This window comes from Apus apus, chromosome 2 (assembly GCF_020740795.1).
Source record: "Apus apus isolate bApuApu2 chromosome 2, bApuApu2.pri.cur, whole genome shotgun sequence".
NCBI lineage: Eukaryota > Metazoa > Chordata > Aves > Apodiformes > Apodidae > Apus > Apus apus.
The window spans coordinates 112,409,104-112,434,574 of NC_067283.1; the positions used below are offsets into that span (position 1 = coordinate 112,409,104).

At 36.4% G+C, this 25,471-nt stretch overlaps 1 non-coding gene across 1 annotated transcript; it reads right to left on the reverse strand.

Annotated features, from left to right (window-relative positions):
• Positions 1-1,013: 1,013 nt before the first annotated feature.
• On the reverse strand, positions 1,014-1,084 carry TRNAG-CCC (transfer RNA glycine (anticodon CCC)). The gene has a single exon. It is a non-coding gene; the product is annotated as a tRNA-Gly (tRNA).
• Positions 1,085-25,471: the final 24,387 nt, after the last annotated feature.

Here is a 25,471-nt window from a genome sequence, read left to right on the forward strand (position 1 = left end):
ATATTCTTGGATGGAACGGGGTATTTTTTTTTTGTAGAAGAATAGGAATACTGAAAAATAAATTTTACTAGCACTGTGTATCTGTTGAATAAGAACAATAAACCTAAATGCTATTGTAACGATCTTCCCAGGATATACAAGATTGTGTCCAGTACTTAATCTGCAAACCTGCAACACGTTGGCACTGATCACACATTTCCTTAGCTGAAATAGTGGCCAGGACACTTCTCTCAAAAATCAGCTCCTTTAATATAGGATGTAATTTGCTTAGTTAAAGAAAGGAAACATAATTTACCATACAAAACCCAAAGATTTCTAACTGCACGAGGACTGAACTTCATGGATTATTTAATACACATACTACCTCTGCACATTCCACTTTCAGTGCATGTGAACTGCTGGTTCCTAAACACATAGTCTTACTGCCAGCAGTAGCTTCTATATAGTCCTTGAAAAACCTCCAAGACAGTGCAAGCCCACTGCAACTTCATTTCACTTGCCAAAATTCAAGTAATACAGAAGCACAAAGCAAGAGGACAGGAAACGTTGTCTATATGCATCTTATTGAACTATACCTGACATATACCATGTATGTAGTATGTATTAAAACTGCCTTGTCTCTCTTAAGAGGTTGTCCATACCTAGACTCAGCTCTCTGTGTTTCCCAAGTAGTTCACCAATCCAATGGACACAGGAACTTATTCCTGATAGAACTGAAAATCCAGTAAATATAACCTGGAGGCTTCAGCAATGTCACACACCTGTAAGATCCTGCCTGTGTTTACAGCCATGACTAACTAATTTATAAAAATCCACATACAAGCATTTTTCAAAGACATTACAGGAGGTCTAATAACCCTACCAGAAAAATCAAGCTCTACATGAAACAGTACAGGACCATATTCACCATCTGACACCATCTGTGGTGTGACCACAGATCTTAGGAGCAGCTCAGGATGATTCAATTATTTAGAAGCTGTGGGATTAGCAGCTTTTGCATAAGATGGGAAAAGTGCACCAGCCGGGAATCGAACCCAGGTCACAAGAATGGGAATCTTGCATGATACCACTACACCACTGGTGCTCCTGTGGTGCCCTTTCACTTATTAAATCTGCCTTATGTATCCTAGTGTCCAAAGTGCTGCACAGAGAGTTATCCATTTGGATGGTCCTTAAAAACAAAGGATCCTTTTTTCAGCTGATGAAACAAAGGACTTGCATAGATCTCAAAGATCTTGTTCCCTTTGAATTAAAGCACTGGAGATGATCAAGATCTACTACAAGCACATTAGGGAAATTATAGCCATGAGTACACAAGTGAACAGTCCGAATCTTCCCTAAGTTGTAATGATCAAAGATCAACAAGAAAGCAACAGAGATTTTTGGCTGAAGGGGGTAGTACAAAAGCAGCTGTACTCTTGTACTTCCAAGTCTAAGACCACTTAGTTAGGAGGTGTCTCATTAGACAGTAATAATAGTTCTATTCTTTAGACTTTCATAGGTCTGTCTCTATCACATACAGTGATTAAGCTTTCCTGCACACCAGCCAGGTTAGCAATGAGATAGATAGAGATCAACAATATCAATATGAGTAGTAAACCAGGGCTGTGACATAACCATGACTTACAAGAGTTGTAAGTGGATTACCAGTTAGACAGACTGATGAAGGAGGTCAAGAAATTAATGTTATGAAGAATCAGTGGCAAATGAGGAATTTGTTAAGGTACAGTATATGATGCCTTTAGGTCAAAGACCAAATACTTAGATGGGATCAACACTCCACCCAGCAAAGAGAGGTTCAAGGACATTCTGATTACCAAATGAAACTTCAGTTGTAAATCTAACTCTGAAAAAATAATTTCCATACACTTTTGGTAATGGTTTCTGGTTAGTTATTAGTTTCTGAAACTTACAGTCTCTGAGAATATTAACTTGAACTATTCAGACCACAACCATATCACTTTCGAAACAGAAAGTTTTTTTACTTGTGGTCTTGTGACCTGATTCTGAAACAGGTCTCATCAAGTATTGCACCAGAGTTAGATTAGTTTATCTAAATTCCACATGTGGAAGACTTACAAATCACATACTTTCCAACACATGCATTTCTCCTAATTAAGCACTTTTAATATATCCATATGTTCCATGATGTCCTCATATGAACAATACTTACAGTAGACCATGTAGGAAAAATAATTATCCACCAGAAAGAAATTACCTGAAGAAAATATCTCATATTCCAAATCACTGACAAAAGGTCACTGAGCAACTAACTACTCACTTTCTCTAGGGAAGTTCTGAAACAGCCAACACTGGAAAGCCTATAAAAATTTTCATCTGATTGTTTCTTAAAATGGGTATAAGTATAGCTAATCTTTTTTGGGAAGATAGTGACTACATGGCTTCACAAGTTCCTTCTAAAATATCTATGATTATAAAAATATTTTTTAATCTAATAACAGCCACCTCATATCAGGTCGAACTCTCAGTTTTTCTTCAGCTTCTTTCAACCAAGTTGATTAACATACTATGAAAGAAAGGCAACACAGATGAAGGATCAATGTTTATCTGGAGAAAAAATCCCCCAGTAATTGGATTTTTTTTCCCCACCGAAATACTTGTCAGCATAAACTTTATGTTTTAGATCCTTCTAAGTTGAATCATAAGCTACCTGGTGGTAGGTCTTGGAATACTTGGGGAAAAAAAACAGCAAGGTTCACTTATATAGGCATGCTTTCAGTGAAAAAATAATGCTTGCTTCCTATTTTTATACTGCAGACTTTACATTTTTCCATTGTTTTTTTCAAAACCTCTTCATTTTCTCCCTCAATTTTCATGTTTCAGAATGCCCAATGTTTCATTAAGATTTAAAATCTTTTGCTTTTTATTCTGTAGATCACTTTCTCTGGTGGACTTCTAATGAGCATAAAAACATTATGACACCTTTGGCATAAACTGAAATTATTTCAGGCCGATACAGAAAATGCAAGCATGCAAGCATTTTTACTTTATTCCTAAAAAAACAATAAAATCTTACTATTTCTTCCATAGCTTTCAAAACTTCAGAAGAAGCATCTGATACTTTTACACTCTCATCTCTTTGGGCAGCTATTTTATTAGTCAATTCTTCTATCTGGAAAATATTTTGTAAAATAAGTAATACAAATATCTCCTATATTTTTTTGTAATAATTGAACAGGGTTTAAAAAATATAAATAAGGGTATTAGAGAGTAATTAGAGATATTTCATGCTATGTTTTTTATATGCACATTGCCATTGCAACGTATCCTAGCAGAATCTTCAGACTCACAGCACCAGTAAGCATACATTCACACCCTGCTAATCCATACATGACGTATGAGGTATAATTAAACAGAATATCTGAAGTTCCTCTCAGCCTCAAGATTTTCCTTAATATCACAATGTACCTATTTACTTAATACAGATTCATAGAGATTCAATGATAGATCAATCAGTGGAGCTTAAAGAAAAATAAGGGTGTCAGGGAACCAAGCATCTACATGATAAGGAAAACCTCTACAGTGGCTTTAGATAAAGGCAGGCCTCCTCCCAGTGAGCCTGATGAACTTTGTTTCCTTCATCTCTCTTCCCTCTGCAGAGGCTAAAAAAACATGGCAAAACTTACCTAAACAATCTCCATAGAGATATGGGTCTAACTGAAATAGGACCAAAAGACAAATATGTCCAAGCAGAATTAGGGTTGATAAGGATGTTGGCATAGGGTAGAGTGGGAAATGTGGGAAGACCAGGCCAAAATAGGGACAAAGGTACTGTAAGTGGCATGTTACTTTCCTAGTGCTACCTCAAGAATCTGGTGAAGAGCAGATTTACATTAAACACCTTGTGACTATGTTCCAGTAGCTAAGGAGGGACACAATACAGGCTTTGTCTTGTAATCTCATCCAGAATGTCATAACTGTGTTGCACTTCTCTAGGATTCTGCCAATTGTCCTTGAACGGCAGTACTTTCCTAACAAGTTTGGCAACAAAGGTCCTAACACGAGTGGTTAGGGATTATAAAACATGATCTGTGAGGAAAAATTGCAAAGAGGTACCTTTACTATTCTAGAAAAAGGATATTTAAAAGCAAATTGTTTAGTCTTTAAATATGTAAAATATTCTACAAAATATAGTTTAGAAGTATGACAAATAAATTGGTTACATCTACAAGGAAAACACCCTCAACAGATTAAGCATGAGTAAAATGCTTCAGTTTTTAAATTGCTGGTACATAGGAAAAACACAAATCAGAATTTTTTTCCTTCTTTCAATGTTTTTAGAGCAAATATTTTGACAGAATTATCTGAAATGGAGGTGATTAATGAAGACAAAATAACAAAGGAGGAATAGCTAAGTGTAAGATTAATTTTGTAAGAAGGGTTTCTTCTAATCTTTGAAGAGAAAAAACATTGGGGCTACAGAAAGTGGATTTAATGCAAATCTGGGTAAAATGGAAGAAAGAAAATTCAGAGTTGTCCTTACAGTGTCAAAAGTTGTAACACTCCCATCAGGTTATACAGAAATTAAAAAAATGCATTCATTAATAAAAGGAAAAAAAGCCAGAAAAAAACATGTCGTAAAATGTCATGTTGTAATTTGGATCCAATCAAAACCTCACTGAAGTCACTGAAAATAATCTAAATATTTTCCTGATTCCCAAAATAACTCTATGGTCCCAGTAACATTTCTAGGAAGACAAAATAATAACTTTGAGATTTCTGGAAATCCACTATTATTTGTGAAGATTCGCTCAGTCAGTTGGTTTAGTCATGTTTCTGAAGGAAACTGACAATAACAGAACTGCTTTAAGCTAACCCTAACTCTGGCTCACCTTCAGCACAAATTAATCAAATCAAAGATGGTCACCAAACAGAGCAGTTCCATGCTCCACTTTATCCCTGTTGCGCACTTGTCTTTCCCTTGTGTTGGTCTTAGTACCCAAGTAGTGCCTACTGGTCAGGGAAACCCAGCTGGAACCAAATCCAGCAAGAAAAAAATAAAGGTTCACTAATAAGCATTGGTTCTATTTGTAAATAGTGGTTTTCTGCATATCAGTTGGTAGCAACTGCTGGTGCAAGAAAACTGTAATAGCCAGCTGGAAGCAAACGGCAAGAACGTGCCCACTGGCTGCTAATATGAGTGCATCTTTACTCTTATAGGGGGTGTGCTTTGGGGTTTTTTATTAAGCTCTGGGCAGGCTTGACAGATTCATCTTCCCAGAAATACTCAACCTAGAATCCGCTGGATCCTTAGCAGGACCTAGCTATCCAGATGCACAAACCACAACAATAAGGGGCATTTACAAAAGAATTAATTTCATACTTCATTCATACATATATACATACACACATATATGCACACACTTCTACGTATTAAGTTTTTGTTGTGGGCATCAAAATCCTGCTTTAGGCTTCTTCTACTGGTTCCACTCATGGAGCTGTCAATTAATTGAAAGCTCTTAGTGAGGAACTCCAGTTCAGATTTTAAACTGCCTAGAACAACAAGATTTCAAAATGAATGATGGACAAATATAGGAGAAAATGGGGAAATTTTAAGTAAAATAGGGTATCACTCTGCATGCTGTAAGGGACTCTCGCGTGCCATCTCAGGTCAAAAAATCTGCTATTCAAGAGGACATTTATACTCTCTCATGAAATGCACACTTATTTCCAGATTATTTAAGAAGATAACCAATATTAAGCAGATAGGCATTCAACAACTAGAAATATCCAGGTCACTAAAAGGAATGTAAAATTATAATTATATAATGATTTTTAAAATACAAAGCTTAAAATTAATACTACAACAGAATAATGAATGTAGGAGTTCTATAGAATATACCACTTCTTATTTTTAAATCAGTATTTGTATTTTTACTTTTACAGAGGACCTTAACTCCTAAACATACAAAATATTCAGGCATTCATGTACTTTTCAATAAAAGATACTAATTTACTTGCTTGTTTATAAATATTCAAGACTCACTTTGCTGTTCCAATATTTTGCATCTTCCTGGATTTTTGCTTTTTGCTTCACTAAGTCCTCAAGGTGTTTTTCATCCTTTATAATCTTCTCCTATGTTTCTTTTAACTTCATACAGTATTCAGTCCAAATAGATTCAGAAAGCTTTAACTCTTTCCTAATAGAAATACACAAAGAGAATCCATCTAGTTGGAAATATTCCAAGGTAGTCCCTCTCCATAAAGGGAAATGTAAAGCAGATCTGAATTAGTAAAGATTTATTTTGATTCTCTAGTCCATTTCTGGAACAGGTACGCATGAGAGAATTTCAAAATATCTACCCTGGCAGGTTTATGCAATTTCAGCCAGGTATCAAAACTACTCATGCTACCAGTTCACTTGCACTTCAACAGCCTGCCAATATTACAACTTCTAATAGGACCTCTCAGCAGGTATTGATGCAGTTAAGCAAAATACTTTGTTTCATACCTCACATGTTGGTTAAACAAAATAGGAGCCAGCTTTTTTCTCTGCTAGGGGCTGAATCTAGTTCTGAACCATATTCACTTGATCCACTGTGCTGTCATCTTGTGGACATAATCTGTGAAGTTAATTTTTTACTGACATCAATTCCTCACGTAAAAAGGAACTCACAGACAGCAGGCAAGGTCAGAAAGGATGCGGACTTCACTTTCACTCTGAATAGCAGATTTATTAGCACTATAAGAAGGAAAACTGGCCATAATCACGAAAAGAGATAATAATAACTACAACAATCCTCAGGAAAACACTTCCACAAGACACTCTCAGGCCTCGTTATAGATTGTGCGCAGGCGTTTTGTTACAGCTGTGTTTGAAAACGGATTTGGTGAAAGGCAAAAGAAATAGAGGGACATCAGGTTAAAATTTAACAGTAACTGCTGCTGCTTGTCTATTATTTTTAATATTGTTTCAGCAGGCAGAAAAGAGGAGTGTTCCCTATGCTTCCCAAAGGACTATCTTGGTCACTAACATATTCCAAAGTATGTCTTAAATGGTGAAATAAATCTACTGCAGCAGAACTAAGACCAGCAGTAGTTGAATTTTAGAGACACCTACTGCGTTACAACCAGAATAAAACCTGAAAGAGTTTTGCATACTTAAACACAGAAAAACAACAGAAAAAATAATGAGGGGACCCATCACTAATTCAAGAGCCATTTCCTACAAGATTATGTGATAAACAGTCTTCCTTTATTTGCTTCCAAGATTTCTGTCTAGTGATAAAGATTTATTTGCAAAGTCACATTACACATGTCACAGAATATATGTAACACAAGCATGAAAACTAACACTTCAAACACCTCTACCTTCTTATAGCCCACTATCCATGAAAGAAACATAAATTATACTTGGAATTATTCTTATTACAGACAAGTAGCAGGCATAGACCATAATTCACTTCTCATACTACCTGTCAGCTACAAGTTTCTGAGTGCAACCTCAGAAAAATACAGTACTACCGGCCACAGTGAGTATGTGTGAAATAACAGACACTGCTGTGTGATGTACCCCAGCCTCAGTACTTCGAGTTTCATGCAGGTTCCATCACTCTCGCACTCATGGCACTGAACATAAATAAAAGATTATCAATTGCAGAACAGTCTTTCAAGTCTTTGCCATCACAGATATGTCTTTCTCACACCTATCAATACCACACGCTATTCTAGTCCTCCTCAGATGGCAGCAGCTGAAGGGGTCGACTTCCTCTGTAATGTATGACTTTAAACTACCAGTCTAACAAATTCCTGGGGGGGGGGGAAAAGTAGGGTAGAAAAAGTCTGCTACTCGAATTTTTCCCATGAATGCTGATATTCCTAAAAACACTTGCATCATTAGCATTTTTAGTTTAATTTAAAGTCACACAATCAAAACAGGTTGTGAGATGCACCACAGTCTACATCACTGTCATGTGGAATGAATAAGAAAACACTTAACGAGGTGAAACAGAAAATGTACATGGTATATTTCTATCAGTATAAATCATAGAATCACAGAATATAATCATAGCATGGCTTGGGTTCGAATGACCTTCAAGATCACCATATTCCAAACTCCTTGCTATGAGCAGGGACACCTCACACTAGACCAGGCTGCACAAGCCTCATCCAACCTGGCCTTAAACACCTCCAGGGATGGGGCTTCCACAACCTCCCTAGGCAGCCTATTCTAGCACCTTACTACCCTCATGGTGAAGAATTCCTTCCTGATGTCTAACCTAAATCTCCCCTCTTTCAGTTTAAAACAACTACCCCTTTTCCTATCACTACACTCTCTTGTGAAAAGTTTCTCCCCATCTTTCCTGTAGGCCCCCTTCATGTAATGAAGGCCACTATAAGGTCTCCTCGGAGCCTTCTCTTCTCCAGACTGAGTAGCCCCAATTCTCTTAGCCTGTCTTCATAGCAGAGGTGCTCCAGGCCTTTGATCATCTTCATGGCCCTTCTCTGGACCCTCTCCAACAGGTTCATGTCTCTCCCATGCTGAGGGCTCCAGAGCTGTACACAGTATTCCAGGTGGGGTCTGACCAGAGAAGAGGGGCAGAATCACCTCCCTGGCCCTGCTGGCCACACTGCTTTTGATGCAGCCCAGGATGAAGTTGCTCTCTGGGCTCCAGCACACACTGGAGGCTCATGTTGAGCTTCTCATCTACTACCACCCCCAAGACCTTCTCCTCAGGATTGCCCTCTAGTCATTCTCCCCCCAGCCTGTATTTGTGCCTGGGGTTGTGCTAACCCAGGTGCAGGACCTTGCACTTGGCCTTGTTGAACTTCATGAGGTTGGCACTTGCCCACCTCTCCAGCCTGTCAAGGTCCCTCTGGATGGCTTCTCTTCCCTCTTGGATGTCGACCACACCACACAGCTTGGTATCATCAGCAAACTTGCTGAGGATACACTCAATCCCACTGTCCATGTCTCCAACAAAAGAATGTTGAACAGCACTGGTTCCAACACTGACCCCTGGGGAACACCACTCATCACTTACTTCCACTTGGATACTTTTCCATTGATCACGACTCTCTGGGTGTCGCCATCCAGTCAATTGCTTATACACAATGTGGTCCATCTGTCAAATCCACATTTCATCAGTTTTAAGACCAGGATGTCATGTGGGAGAGTGAAAAATGCTTTGCACAAATCCAGGTAGATTACATCAGTTGCTCTTCCTCTGTCCACCATCTCTGTAGCCCCATCATAGAAGGCAACCAAATTAGTCAGGCATGATTTTCCTTAAGTGAAGCCATGCTGACTGTCAAAAATCACCTTCTTATTTTCTGTGTGCCTTAGCAGAGTTTCCAGGAGGATCTGCTCCATGATCTTGCTGGGCACAGAGGTGAGACTGACAAGCCTGTAGTTCCCTGAGTCTTCTTTTTTCCCCTTTTTAAAAACAGAGGCTATGTTCCCTTTTTTTTCCAATCAGTGGGAACCTCACCAGACTGCCATGACCTCTCAAATATGATGGACAGAGGCTTAGCCACTGCATCCACCAGTTCCCTCAGGACCCATAGATGGACCCCATCAGGTCCCATAAACTTGCACACCTTCAGGTTCTTTAGGTGGTCACAAACCTGTTCTTCTACTACAGTGGGACGTACTTTGTCCTCCCAGTCCTTCCTTTCACCTGCCAAGACCTTTGCTATTAGGCTGGAGCACTTGCCAGAGAAGACCGATGCAAATAAGTCATTGAGAACTTCAGCCTTCTCAATATCCTGCATAGGTAGGTCCCCCTTTCCTTTAGGAGAGTGCCTAAATTTTCCTTGGCTGTCCTTTTTCCCCCAACAAACCTATAAAAGCTTTTTAAATTCTATTTTGCATCTCTGGCAAGATTTGGATCGCCTAACCTGATCCCTAGCTGCTCAGACAGCCTCTCTGTAGTCCTCCCAGGGTACCTGTCCTTGCTTTCATCCTCTGTATGCTTCCTTCTTAAGACTGAGTTTTTCTACGAATTGCTTCTCATCCACACCAGCCTCCTGACTTCCTCCTAGTTGGGCCTGGAGAATGTGATCCTTAAATATGTCAGCTTTCATGGGCCCCCCCTTCCCTCCAGGATGTTACCCCATGGCACTCTCCCGAGCAGATCCCTGAAGAGGCTGAAATCTGCCCTTCTGAAGTCAAGGGTAGTAAGCTAGCTGTGAGCCTTCCTTGCTGCCCTAAGGATCTTGAACTCCACCATTTCATGGTCACTACAACCTAGGCTGCCTTTGAGCTTAACATCCCTCACCAGCTCTTCTTTGTTGTTGAGAGCAACATCCAGCATAGCACCTCTCCTTGTAGGCTCCTCGATTACTTGGAGAAGGAAGTTATCAACACACCCTAGGAACCTCCTGGACTGTTTGTGCTTTGCAGTGCTGTCTGTCCAACAGATACCAGGATGGTTGAAGTCCCCCACGAGTACTGTGGCTTGCAAATGTGAACTATGATGAATTGCCAGTATTAGTTACCTATTGCCATTATCATGGGAATTTTACTTCTATTATTACTTGCTTCAAAAGAACAAAGAGTTCCCGTAAAACAATTTTAAAACATCTCCAAACAAAGGCTTGTTACAGGAAATCACCCAACCTTCTTTCTTGCACATGAAACAAACTTAAGATCCTTGATTTCCACCAAGACTACAAAACACAACAGGAAATCTGCCCACACTGCCCTATGACTGCTAAGCCAGCTGACAGCTCTGATTCAGTGACAGAATTCTAAAGGGAACTGAACAAAATCCCTCAGAAAACAATACTGAAAATGGAAGTGGTCAGAAAGCGAGATGAAATACATTAACACTAATGAAAAAAGCAGAAATAAGATGAAACAATCAATTTTAATTGAAAGAATAGGTCAACAGTGTGGTATCTCAAAATCCTATATCTGTTGCTTTGGTGTATTTAGAAATTATCTGAAAGGGCAAGGAGTAGTGAAGTTAAAAGTCTGCATATAATGTGATTACAATAGGCATGGCCAAAAAGAACCAAGAAACTAAGAAAAAATTCAAGACAAACTAAGTGTCTGGAAAATACAACAGCACGTACCATTTAGTGTCCAAACTCAAAAGAAGTACAAGGTCAGAGAGATTAAGCAATCAGTACACCATAAAGTTCTAAGTCAACTGTATGAAATGAAGAAAGATACGTATGCATTTCCATAAATACTTGGAAAGTTTACTCAACATTTAGCACAGTTAAAGAAAATAAGATGTTAGACTAAGTAAGAAATAGGATTAAAAGCATTAGAATAAAAAATGAAAGTCAGACATCCTTGTTAAAGTCATTGACATGGCTTAATTTGGAATAATGTTTACCTTTCAATCAATTTCAGAAAAGTATATGACAGAAAAGGATCCAAAGGACATCTTGGAAAGGTCATAAAACACAGAAATCTTTTGAAAGCACATGGAAAATAATGCAAGTTGCTTCAGAAAACAGATAGGAGGTAGGAACAAAGTGAAAATCTGAAGTTATATAGGATATAGGCCAGGGATGAAGAATCACAATGCATAGCAATATTGTGCATACAAGAGAATAACTAATTCCTGCTGACCACACTTTGTAAATATTAATTGATAAGGAATAAACTTTATCAGTAGGTATATGCTGGAACAGCAAAAAAATAGAATTAAGTAAGTGAAAAAATATGCATTTAACATTATTTATTCTGCTATTACACAATAAAAACACCTCCAGCAATGGATCACTATAACCATTGCTAACAGTTCTTGCCAGCAGCTAGCAATTCAGACAAGATGACAGAACACTAAATAGGCCAGTGAAACACTAAACTGATTTGCAGCGTGTATGAATAAATGGTAATAAATCACAGAACATTTTTGGTAAATACTTCTTACTCAGGACCTGATCTCTCCCATAATTAAAATAAACATGAGGTTCTCGATGAACTCTACCACTTACAGAATCAGGGTCGATGCTGTCTGATTTCTCTCAGCTGGAACCCATGGAAGAGCTAATGAGCATTTGATCAGATCATCTCTCTATACATATTTAAGCTAAAATTAAAACTCCAAACATTGTGAAGTCACTGTGAAGCTTGCATTCAAAGCTTCATATCTATCAAAAGTACATATTATCTTCTTCTCTTTACACACCTTTTCCTTTGTTTAGATACAAGTAGTGATTTTAATCAGAGAATACCTTGATCACTTCCAGAAGTCACTCCAGCTTTGACAAGCTTTGGTATTACAGAATTATGGTCTTACATTCTGTATAATAAAATACTTGGGGTTTAGCTATATTTTTGCCCACCATTTTTATTTTAATATACTAATATTCTTTCCAGATTGCAAATCAAGCTCTGAAAAAGAAAAAAAGTTAAGCTTGATATAACTAAGCATAAACATGTTGACTGTGAATCCTTCTCATCTTAGAGATAATAAAATATAATTAGCATAAATAACTTTAATATAGTGTCAAAATTCTCGCAAACTCAAGAAAAAAAAGACCACGAAATTCATGTGAAGATTAGAATCAAAAAAGGAAAAAGTCAGACATGCCAACAAAAGAAACAAGTCAGAGAGAGACAATTATTTCCTTAGTATTGCTAAGCTATCCATCTGACAGAAAAATACATTTTTATATCCTACACCAACACATCATTGCTGGGACACAGACAGTTTGGACCTTATAAGCAGTGCACAAACTCTTTAAGAGTGCAAGACTGGACTTTCTCAAGCAGCAAAATCATTTGAGTAAATTCATGTCACCCAGGATGCCTCCTGCTCTCATACTAAAGTATAATTACAGGAAGAGTCATGATTTTTCTTTAATTCTTCAGTTTAGTGCCAATGGAAAAGAGATTTACAGTGGTATGGTATCTTAAAGAAACAGGATTACTGCATCTAAATCACCTCCCTTTCCTCAAGAATGTGTCAATAAGGTTTCTGCTCCAGCTGACTGGCAAGCACCGATCTCCCTGGGTAGCAGACATCAAAAGCACCCGTCAGATTAGCCAAAATAATGATTTCCTGAGGCTGGTATCTGCCTCAAAATACTCTGCAAGAGTGGTTTGTTTTGCAAAAGTCAGTGTTACTTTGTGCTGCAGGCTTAACTACTTGTAAGATTCTGAGGCAGGCAGTAAGTACTTCTTCTGTGGGACTGAAAGAGTTGTTTCAAGTCCCTGAGCACTAAGCCATTTTTGAAATAAAGTTGCTGAAATGTTGCAATCTACAGAAACTGGAAATGATAAAACCAATCCCCATTATTTTAATCAGGTGCAACTCTTTACCATGGGCTACTGAGCACCATAAAAGGTAAGCAAAACAATCACACTTATCAATTCAAATTATTTCTTGAGCAAAGAAATGAAAATATAAAACCAACAGGAAACAGCTACAGCTCCTATGACCTCTTCTTTATGTCCCTCTGAGGGTGGGTCCTTTCACAGAGGGAACCGTAATACCTTACTCTCGAATTCTACTGTGTGCCTTCTTTTATTCTATTATATATTACTGAACATTTACATACAGGTTAAAAAGTCTAACAATTCTTCCTGTTTTGTACACCAAATAAAAAGGTTGCTCAGAGTACCCTAAACTCTGACAACTACAACTATTCCAGGATTTGGTGTTGGCCTCCTTGGTAGAGAAACCCTCAAAAGATATATCACTGAGAGAATACAGTAATTACAATTGTGTATAAGTATACTGGTTTTGTCTGGGACAGAGTCAATTTTCTTCATAGTAGCTTCTACGGGGCTGTTTTAGATTCGTGCTGGAAACAGTGTTCATAACACAGGGATGTTTCAGCCGTTGTTCATCAGTGTTCACGCAGCATCAAGGCCTTTTCTGGCTTTCTCTAGGCATACCGAGGATAAAAGGGTTATTAGGAGCAGTCAACATGGTTTTACCAAGGGGAAGTCATATTAAACCAACCTGATAGCCTTTAATGAGGACATAACCAGGTGGATAGATGACGGTAGAGCAGTGGATGTGGTTTACCTTGATTTCAGTAAAGCATTTGATGTTATCTCCCACAGCATTCTCACAGCTGAACTGGAGATGTGTGGTTGGGATGGTCAGGTAGCGAGGTGGATTGTGAACTAGTTGAAGGAAAGAAGTCAGAGAGTTGTGGTCAATGAGACAGAGTCTAGTTCATGGCCTGTACCCAGTGGAGTTCCTCAGGGGTTGGTACTGGGACCAGTACTACTCAAAATATTCATCCATGACCTGGATGAGGGAACAGGGGGCACTGTTAGCAAGTTCGACGGGGAACTGCTTAAAAGAGTCCAGCGCAGAGCCACAAAGATTACTAAGGGAGTGGAACACCTCCCTTATGAGGAAAGGCTCATAGAAGAGTAAGAAGAGTCTGAGGGGCAACCTCCTAAATGTTTATAAATACATTAAGGGTGACTGTCAGGAGGATGGAGCCAGGCTCCCAATTATAGGACAAGGGGTGACGAGTGTGAACTGCAGCATAAGAGGTTCCACAAAAAGATATGGAAAACCTTTTTCAGTGTGAGGGTGACAGAGCACTTGAACAGGCTACTCAGAGAGTGGAGTTTCCTTCTCTGGAGATATTCAAAACCTGCCTGGACACATTTCTGTGTGACCAACTCTAGGGCATCCTGCTCTGGCAGGGAGGTAGGACCAGATGATCATTTGAGGCTCCTTTCAACCCCTAAGATTCTGTGACTGTAGAAGAAATATGGCACTAACCTGAGACGATACATGTATCTTTAGGTAACAGACACCCTTCTAAAGCCCTAATTTCTTTAAAATCTAAGAACTTCTGTGCCTTGAAAAAACAGAAAACCTGTACCTTGCAATCCAATTAAGTTATAGTAATTTTGTTTGTTTTATAAAAAACCAAACACCACAAAACCAAACAAACAAACAAAAAACACCCCAAAAAAACCAACACATGAGGTATTTTGATAATTTCAGAAGTGTGTGGTGCCGACTATAATAGTTCTGGGTAATATGCAAGTTAAAAAGCAAGTTATAATTATAAAACAATGATCGTACTAGGATAAATGTTGATGTTTAGTGCAAATAATTTGTGTAGTCTATAATAATGATGGCAAAAAAGTTCTATTACAGGGATGAAAAATTTATAAGTCAGTAAAACAAGGTAAAAATGGCATGTTCTAGGAATTGATTTATGGAACTTTCCAGTTGGGTATATTTCAGGATGTTATCCCTTCCTTATTCTGCTAACGCAAGCTAAGACAAGCAAAGCAAACACTTCTTTTACATATAGTTCTCTCCATTAAAATTTTACAAGAATGAAAATTTTTAAATACTTCTAAGAGAAAATTTTGTATAGTTTGATTTTCACAATTAAAATTAACAGAACATTCTAATACCATATCAAATAGCTGTTACTTGTATTGACTCCAGAGCATCTCAGCATATTTAATTTTCTCACGTTTTATCTTCTTTTCAGATTCTTCATCAATTTGGTTTTGGATTTTCACTAGTTCACAACAAATGTCATCTATTTTTAATGCCTAAGAAAATAAAACAAGTTTTCTGAAAGACATAATATAAAAATAGTACATAATGTTTAAAACAAAAAAATAATTTCAAGATTTATCTGATTCTTTGCAGTTTAATAATTGAAGTTTAAAGTCAAAGTAGTACTTCGTGATGTCGTACAACTTGAAAACAAATTCTGTATATTCTGCAGTAGATACAAACCCAGCTAAAGACAAGAGAATGTGTGTTGTAAAATTGCATAAAGAAATGTTAGCAAGAGTGCTTTCATTATGTTGCAAAACTTTGAAGTTACTGTGCAAAGGTGGCTACTTCCATGGGAAGATAGTGACCTCTGGAGCAGAAAGAAAGAAATAATGTTAAAAGAAGCCACTGAAGTTTCACTCAGTAATCTGGCAGAATCATAACTTAAACATCTCCTACAGGATGTGTAAGACAGGCAGTCACGCATGTAAAAGAGGGGCCTGAGATAATGCAGACAACAAATACAATTTTCAGTGGTATAAACAGCATTGCAACACTCAGTTCCTAACAACTCTCATATAGAGATATGCACATCTGCTGTCTCTGCTTCTTAAAATACTACAAATATAAACAAACAACATGGTATAAAGTCTTCCTTATTATCTAGCACTTCACTGCTCAAACTAGTTCTCCAGATATCAAAGGCTAGAGGTTCAAGAATAAATAATCGTTTTAACTGCAAAGAGAATTAAGTATCAGCTGCTTTTTTAAGACCATGGGAGATAAAAATGAACCTCAGTAATGAAGTGCATATAAATTAGAGCAGAATAGAAGTAATAAATATTTAGTTTGACAATTAGAAATTTTGTTGAAATGAAATATATAAATAAGTTACCATAACAAATCATTTTTACAATATGTAGTGTCACTTTTTTGAAAGAAAGAAAAAAATAATCCTCTCAAATAGAGTATTTATTTAAAATAGTATTTTAAAAGCAATATTTTAAGTCTGCCTCCTGAGTTGCGTTTTAGCACACTTCAATATTTTAACTGCATACAATATATCGTAAGACAATAACAAGAAAACAGGATACAAAATAATAAACAAAATAACAAAGTTGATTTTAATTAGCCAGTATTTTGAACATATCTCTTAACACTGATAGAACTGTGAACTATTTCACAGGTCAGAACTCATTCATGGTAATTCTCATATTACTTGTATAATAGGCAGTTAGCGCTTTAATTTTAGAAGTATTTTAACATGACTGTTGAGTCCTTAAAAGATGAGAAGTTCAAAATAAAACAAAATTAAAATAAACATTATTTATTAAGAATCCTACAAACAAAAGACTGTTTTTAGACTGTAAATGTCTTTTAAAAGATAATATCTGGATTTGTATCTAAAAGAAGTTGGTATAGAAAATATATAGAAAATGTAATTAGCACTAAAAGCTGTAGCTGAATTCACACAGTATCCTTCCCTTTCTAGACATAAGTTTTAAGCTACCTATAACTTTACTACACTTTGATTACTCAGCCTGACATTATCCACATTAGGCATTTATTATCAACAAATGATACATTATTATCAAAACATAAATTAGGAAAAATTTACTTTAAAATAATTAAATCTCACAAACATTTTTGACAGCTTCTAAAATCTCTAAATGCTGGAACAAATGCTGACGTCTGTGAGAAATCTGAGGAGAGTCTGTGCTAATACCAAATATGTGCCTTCTGCCTTTCCTATGAAAAAATCCACATAAAATCAATTTACAAAGTTAGAATGAAATCCCATATCTGCTTAAGAGACATTTACTAAGGGCCAACAGCCTTATCCCCCCTGGATTCTGTCTGCACTGAGTGCCTCTAGGTAGTGGTACAGACACACAGCTCAGAGTCTTTGGGTACAAAATTGAAACCAGACTTCAGTATATCCAAAAGACAGCTGTTCTCTAGAAGGGCATGCACCTATGTAGTGGAAATGCTCTAAAAGAACCTTCATTTCTTTGTATTTACCTTTTCATAAGCCAGTAACATCTCCTTCGCAGCTTCACTCTCTAGATTCAGCTTTTCTTCCAGCAGAGGGCTGTGTTTCTTCATGAAGTCTATCTCCTCCTGAATCTTTGTGTTGACTGCTTTTATCTGAAGTATTTGGTTTCGTACCTGTAGCAGCTGACGGCTTTTAAAATCACAAGGCCATTGTAGCTCCAAGATATCTTGAAGACACATTTCATATTTTGTTAAAAAGATAATTAGCATTAAAAAATGTGAGTATCTGAGAGACACCATGAATATCTAGTGAGGTTAGGAAATATCTTGTCATAATCCTAAATGTAAGAGTTGCAAACTTTTGCTGTAAACCCCTTTGAAGGTGAAAAAAGAAGATTAGTTACAAAAGACATCACTAAATACTGCATTAGAAGCGTGTTTTGAAACTCATACTTAGTAATCCTAATATATAACTCAAGCATATATTCAAAGTGAGGGGTGGTTTTGCTTTTGTGAAGAAAATTAAAACACCTAGCCTTAAGGCATGTCTAGAGGAGGGTATTAGAACACAAGAACAGCTCTACTGAGCTTCCTAGGCTCAAGCAATAGGCCTATGTGGATACAAAAGAAGAACAAGGCAAGTATAAATGCCACATCCATAATATACCAACAGTTTTCAGTTTGGGGACACTTTCTGAACTAAATGTGGCTTCAAGAAAGCGAAACTAAAGCTAGAAACTCAAAGGCAACAAACCAAAAAGTATTGTCAGTCTTAATACAATTTAATCTGCTTTTCACGCTTCAGCATAAATTTCCTATGGGTCTTTACAAGAAAATACACAACTAGACAACTAGTTGTTGAATGACATAATATGTTTTAACTTGCTCAGAAAAAAAAAAAAGCTTATTAGAGATGCAGCAGCTGATGCTATATATGGAAAAATTATTGACATGAAACTAGGGAAAGTGAAATAAGAGTATCAGACAGGGAAAAAAAATCAGAAAACGTCTCAAGAGCAGCAAACATGGCCATAAATTTGTGTGAGAGAGAAGCACATTTTACTGAGGAAAAAAAGGCTCTTTAGCCCTGTGAAGTAGCTGTGGAATATTCTATGCAAGCCTTTAACAGTTGATGTATTTTTCTATGTTAACACATCACAAATTTACAAAATTATTATTTCATTGTGACTAAAAGAGACATTGTATAAAATAAGTGTTTCTTGACATCATATGAAGTGATACCTAACATTAAGATGAATAAAATGTAGTTTACATTGGATTGATGTTATATTTCAGAGAAAGTAATTTCTGAAGATAGGTTATGTCACTGCAATTGCCTCAGTGTGCTGCCAGGACACAGATGCAGCAGGAAAAAGTAATAACAGAAATCAAGGGCAATATGATGAAATAATAGGATCCAGTGTCTACTCTGAATGGGTCATACAAACTTGTATTAATCTCCTGGGTTTGTAATGCTTGAGTTAGAGATAACTGCTACATCCTAAGGGTCTCTTTATCTTCAATTCCTTTTTAGCTTAATTTTTTATCATATTGATAATACTATGAAAACTTATAATCCTGAAAATTACGAATTTACTCCAATGACACAACGTCATACTTACATAGCCCACTGATCAAACACGGGAGAAGAGCTGGTTAATCTTCACAGCCAAACTGCATGTTTGTTTATTTTGCATTTTTTTTTAAATACTGTATCATTGAATATATTTACAGAATTGAAAATGTGTTTATTATATTTCACTACTCCAAATATTTGATATTTATAGACAACGCTAAACACTAAAATAAAAGCAACAGGAACATATAGCAACATGAAAAAATTATTTGCAGCTGCATCCCTGTAGGCAAGTACATTAAAAAGCTCAAATGCTGAACTACTGTGCTGAATAATTAAGATGATGATATCAAACTTCTCTTCTTGTAGTTCTTTGCTTCTGTACAACTGACCTTTCCACTGCCAGAAATTTCTCCTGAAAGCAGTTTCTAACTTCTCAATTAATTTTAATTCTGATTCTTTGTTCATTCAGTGATTTTCACTCAGTGTTTACCCATCAGTAAACACAGTTATAGAAGACTCTTCCACTGTCACCACACTCTGGATTGTGAGGTACTTCCTGAAGATCTCAGGATTACGTGTACCAGGATATGCACTAGAGTACCAGTTGTGATTTTACATCCAGGAATCTGCTGTTACAAGTTAGGCAACTTTCTGTAAATCTAGGTTCAGATGGTACCTGCTTCTGATCATAAGGCAGAAGACAAAGAGAAAGCAGCTGTTAAGTGGCTCCTTTTTTTCTTTATCTTTTTTTTTTTCTTTTTAATTCTACTGTATAGATGTCAGTTCATCACAAAAGGTAATAGTAAACATCCTTAGAAACGGGGATTTCAAGGAGACCTATCAATGGCTACATAAACACTTCCTACTAAATATTTACGTACTTTACTCACGTTCATAACATTCTAGTTTTTCTCAAAATAAATCTATTTTTTTTTACTTTGTAATTTAATCTATGATTTATCTCAAATCTATTATTTTATAATTCTGCTTCAGCTTCTTATTCCTTGCCCCAAACTGAATACTTATTATTGTCTTAAAGAGTGCCTTGTCCACTCTTGTGCTATTTCTCAAACAAAGATGAACATTCCATAGTCCTTTCTGTATCTTTTTTCTAGATTTATATTCAAGCATATCAGATTCAGAAGAGTAAATATTGTACTCCTATTACAGCAAGCACAGCCATAGTAGTATCATAACTCTTATGTTTGGTAATGAACTAAGTGAAAAACAACAAATTTCTCAGTTTCAATAGAAATCCTTTTTGCAGAGCTGCAGGGAGCTGCTGAAGCCTCCAAAGTGACATACAATCAATTGTTATTCTAAGCATTTTCCTTTGCTGTTTCTCCAACTCCAAAGCTGCTTCTGCCTCCTCACGATAGCCTCCAGCTGCTTAATTAGTTCAGTAACTTCCAATAGTAAAGCTTCTTTTTCCTGCTTCAAGGTTAATGCCTTGTTGTCTTTAAAAATACATTTTAAAATATTTATTTATGAAAACTTAATCCTATGCTCTTTATTCCAGTTTCATTCTCAACACAAAATTGGCCTGTTCACATGTATTACAGTAACCACAACTGGTTACACTGCTGTCTTAAAAATACTTTATAATTCTGTCTTATGATGGCTCAATACATACACTCTTTATTCCAGCCTCTTTCTCAACATAAAGCTGCCCTCTTCACATCTCTCAAGGTAAGTGCAACTCATGACAAACAAAACTTCCACATTCAATAGCTTATTTCCAATGAAGAGTGCAACAGAGATGTATTAATATAGACGGTACAGAATTTTCACCTCTGCCTCATTGCTAGGTAAGTAATCATCCAAATAATAAGACAAGATCCTAATTATCTCAAATATTTAAAGAACAATAATCTCATTTTATTATCCTAAGTAAATACCAATTACTTCACTCAAATTTTGGAGTTCTAAGAATATTCAGTGTAATATCTCAACCTTTTACTCATAATACACACAAATCACCAACATTAAACGCTATTAATTTTGGCTATAAAAATGCCTAAGTTATTCATTTTGATAAAAGATTCATTGTGATCATTACCCATTGTTGTGATCTATTAAAAATGGGGATTATATAAGCTGCAGAGTCCAAGACATTTCCATTTTGATTCCACAGCAAATAATTATCTAAGTTATTTTGATTAAATACAACAAGCATTGAAAAAAAGGTTAACTACTTAAAATCTAGAGTGAAATTTTGACTTCACTTCTATCAACAGAAATGTTATCACACAATTTACTACAGACAGGATTGTCTCAAGCTAATAGTACTTAAAAGGTTGTACTTTGGCTTAAAAATATTGCACACAATTTCTTTTATATTTAAAACTTCATTCAAAAACATATAATCTGAGCAAAGATGTAAACTGTAAAGAAAAGAACTCTACACTTAATGTGCATTAGGAATGCCCTGTAACAGCAATCCAGCTATTTGTTTTACAGAAATTATATTTTTCAAAAAGTCTAGAATTTCCAACAAGCAAAATAAGTAGGTTAGCTGGTTCAAGTCCTAGATGGGCTAAAAGAAAATATTAATCTAAATACAGAAATGTAAATTATCCTCCTGTAAAAAGGATAATTTAATAGTAGTAAATATATCTTTTAAAATGTAACATCCTTTCATCTTGACATGATACACACAGATTTCAAAGGATACTCACATGATTTACAAAAGACATAGAACAGGCAATAAACAACTATTACTACAAATTAGAAGCATATATTAAATGAGGATAAGTAACTTTTACCACTCAGACTAATGATTATGAAATATTTTTACCTTCACAAGGTAAATCAGCTTCTTTAAAATCCAACTTAGTGGATAATGATAACGAGGTATCTTTAATATATTCAGCACTGACATGTGTTGTTATTCTGTAGATAAAAGCCACCATCTAGACTGAATTTAAATTAGCATTGTTAGGTAAATATTACTTTCACTATGTCAAAATTTCCTTTCTGGAATCTCATACATCTAAATGCTGGCTAGTTATATGGAATAATTGTTAAAAAAACCTGCAAGTCATACGGAAGAATCGCTATTTGTACAATTCCCATTTGTATGCTTTCTCTTATTTCTTCACAGAAATAAAAGAGACAGATTTCTTTACATCTTGTACTCACACAGAACTTACATTTTTGTCCCCGAGCCTTAGTGATATGCCAAAAAGAAAGTGTTGTAGAAAAGCTGTTACTCTTCCCAAGCTCTGAACACACAGGAGCGATATTCTGTAGTTTGCAGCCTCTTCTAAATGGTGGAAGCATTTAGTGATGTATCTGTGCAGACACAGACAGATTGTCACTGTAGGTCAGATGTAGTTTGTTTTATCAGTTTAAGGTTGAGGGTCAACAATGAAGAAAAATATTTTTTTAGAGATAAGAAGAAAAAGTAATCAAGGCTTAAGACTTAATCAGTTTCCAACAGGCAGTATTTTCAAATCTGAGAGACTCAAAAGCAGAGATGAGAAGGGCTTCATTAAAATGAGATCAGGACAAATTTAATCTGCAAGTGAGAGGAGGAAAGAAGTAACTAGTCAAAGACGAACACAACCAAATTATAGCCCTCATGTGAGCTTAAGAGGCTCATTAGCCTACTGGAGTTGAGAAAAAGGGGATGAAGGACACCCACCACCCACTTAAGCCCACAGGTGTGACTTCAAGAGCACATACAGGTCCTTCATATGCAGCTAAGATGAAAGGATATCAACAGTCACAGTGTTACATCACACATGCATGCATAATGCAAACATATATATTTAAAAGAACTCCAGAAAAAAGTTCCTTTTCCATGAAGAATTAGCAGACATAAAGCCTAGGTCAAAACCAGACTGAAACAAATATTACTGAAATCTTCCTAGAGCAACAGAAAATACATCTAAAGAAGGCGGGGGGGGGGGAGGGAAATCTCTGCAACAATGGAAAAATCAGATAGACAAGCAGAAATTTGATAAACAGGAGTTAGATATGTTGGCAAACACAAAAGAACTCAAAAAGTGTATCTGACATGAAGTAAAAATATGCTGAGAAATAAACAGCTTGTTAAGCAAAACAACCAGGACAAGCTCAGTGTATGAGATATCTTCTGCAAGCTCCTCTTTTAACCTCTTTTAATAGAACTACATCATAATGTAGCCTACATAATGAATAACACAATTTAAAGTCTCACATTCAGACTTGCTCTTAGACTTTCTGAGTACTTAGCTTTGAAATCGTAGAATCACAGAATGGTTTGGGTTGGAAGTGACCTTACAGATCATCTAGTTCCAAATCCCCTGCCATGGGCAGGGACACCTCCTGCTAGACAAGGTTACTCCAAGTCCCATTCAACATGTCATTGAACACTTCCAGGGATGAGGCATCCACAACTTCCCTGGGCAGCCTGTGCCAGTGTCTCATCACCCTCATAGGAAAGAATTATCTTCCTAATATCTAATCTAAATCCACCGTCTCTCAGATTAAAACCTGTTACCCCTTATCCTATCACTACAAGCCCTTGCAAAAAGTCCCTCCCCAGCTTTCCTGTAGCCCCTTCATGTACTGGAAGGCCACTATGAGGTCTCCTCAGAGCCTCCTCTTCTCCAGGTTGAACAGCCCCAACTTTCTCAGCCTGTCTTCATAGCAGAGGTGCTCCAGCCTTCTGATCTTGTCTTGTATTGTATTGTATCCTAAACTCAGGAAAAGTCTGAGTTCTTTGATATATATTAAAATACATGCAGCCAATATGTAAAATTTAGGGAAAACCTGATGAGTATTAGGTTTTAAAATTAATTTTAAATTTACATCTGAAAATTATATTTTAAATGTATAACCTTCAACAACTCTGTTCCACATAACTGCAGTGCAGACATATCTAGAAAAAACAATTATTCAAGTCATTTTTTATTTAGAAATCATGTTCTGTTTTGATTTGAAAAGGCATCTCTCTTGCTCTCTAACTTTAAAGATACATGGGCAAACACTAGAGCGCAATTCAAGGCACTTTTGTCACTCAAGCACAGGAAAGTTTTTTAAGCTAAACAAAAGTAGCTGGCAAACCACACAGAAAACACAAATCATGCATTTGGTAATAATCTTATCAGTATGCACTATTGGAAAGCTGGGAAAGAAAAAAATTTAAAAAAAATCTTGTGTGTTTTTTTCCCCCATCTTATTACAGCACGGGATGAAGAAATGAAGGCTTCATCCAAATTCTTTCCCTACTCTTTTCAATTACTTGTCTTCTCCCTGTGTCTATTGAGACTAAAATGAGAGTAAATTTTACTCTCAATGCAAATGCAGAAAATTTTACACAGCACTCAGAGAACTTCACAAATATCAGAGTAAGCATCCAGAAACATTCAGAATACTTATATACCACATGCCAATCCAAAACCTAAAGCAATGAGAGCTTAAAATGAGGACCCTGAAATTAAAACAAATGCATTATTTTGTATGTAAGATTCTTACCATGGTATTTTGTCCTTCTTAAACATGTAATCATACTGCAATAAGAAAACATAAGGTCAATTATACATCTCAGATGTTAGACATTTTTCTGCTTTCTAACAAAAAACATAGTAGGCCACTGAATTTTGTATAATAATAGGATCTAATTAGTAGACATAGAGATCAATGCTTTTTAACATTTTTAAATAATTACACTGTTCTTGAATTCCTAAAAGCTGTGCATCTCCAAATGGTTGGTAATAAAATGCAGTTTCTGTACATGCATGTTACATATTGCTCAATTTTGTAGAATGTTTTTTAAAAATCTATTAAGATGTTTAATTCTTTTTTAACTCAACCTCTGTAATTTGTTTTTCATCTCACAACAACAGCAGAGCTTCTTTTTAAACTTCATTTGCTTTTTCTTCATTAGGGCTACGTCTACAACAGTAAATTAAGAATGGCCAGTGAAGTTTTCTGGGCCTAGCAACTTGATCACTCGCACCATGATGTTAAATCATTACTAAATCTTACTGGTGCTACCTGTGGTAAGGGACATTACCACATTCCCAAACAGTTTCCAAGCACAGTTCAGGAACCAGAAAGAGTCAGGGACCATTCCTCAAAAGCAGTGAAAATACTGTCTCTCCTCTTTAGAAGGGTAAGAATTTATGAGGTTTTCCGTGTCAACTGAACACATTGCTGGTAATACTTAACTTACTAGCAGAGGTGTAAATAATTCATATATAGACAAGTAAAATCCAAACTTGCTGTATTTGTAGTATAGCAATTTCAGTATATGTGTCTAATTTTGATTTTTAAGACCATTAACGAAATACTCATACTACAGTGTAGAGTCCCCAAAATAATAATTGTCAGCCACCCTGATGAGCTGGACATTGTGCTGGGGTGGGGGCTTCATTCGATAACCACCTGGACGACTGTGTTCTCATCAGGAGAGCCCCTCATTTGGCAACCACTCTGATAAACTAGACACTGTCCTTGAAAAGGGAGCTCCTCCTTTGGCAGCCTCTGT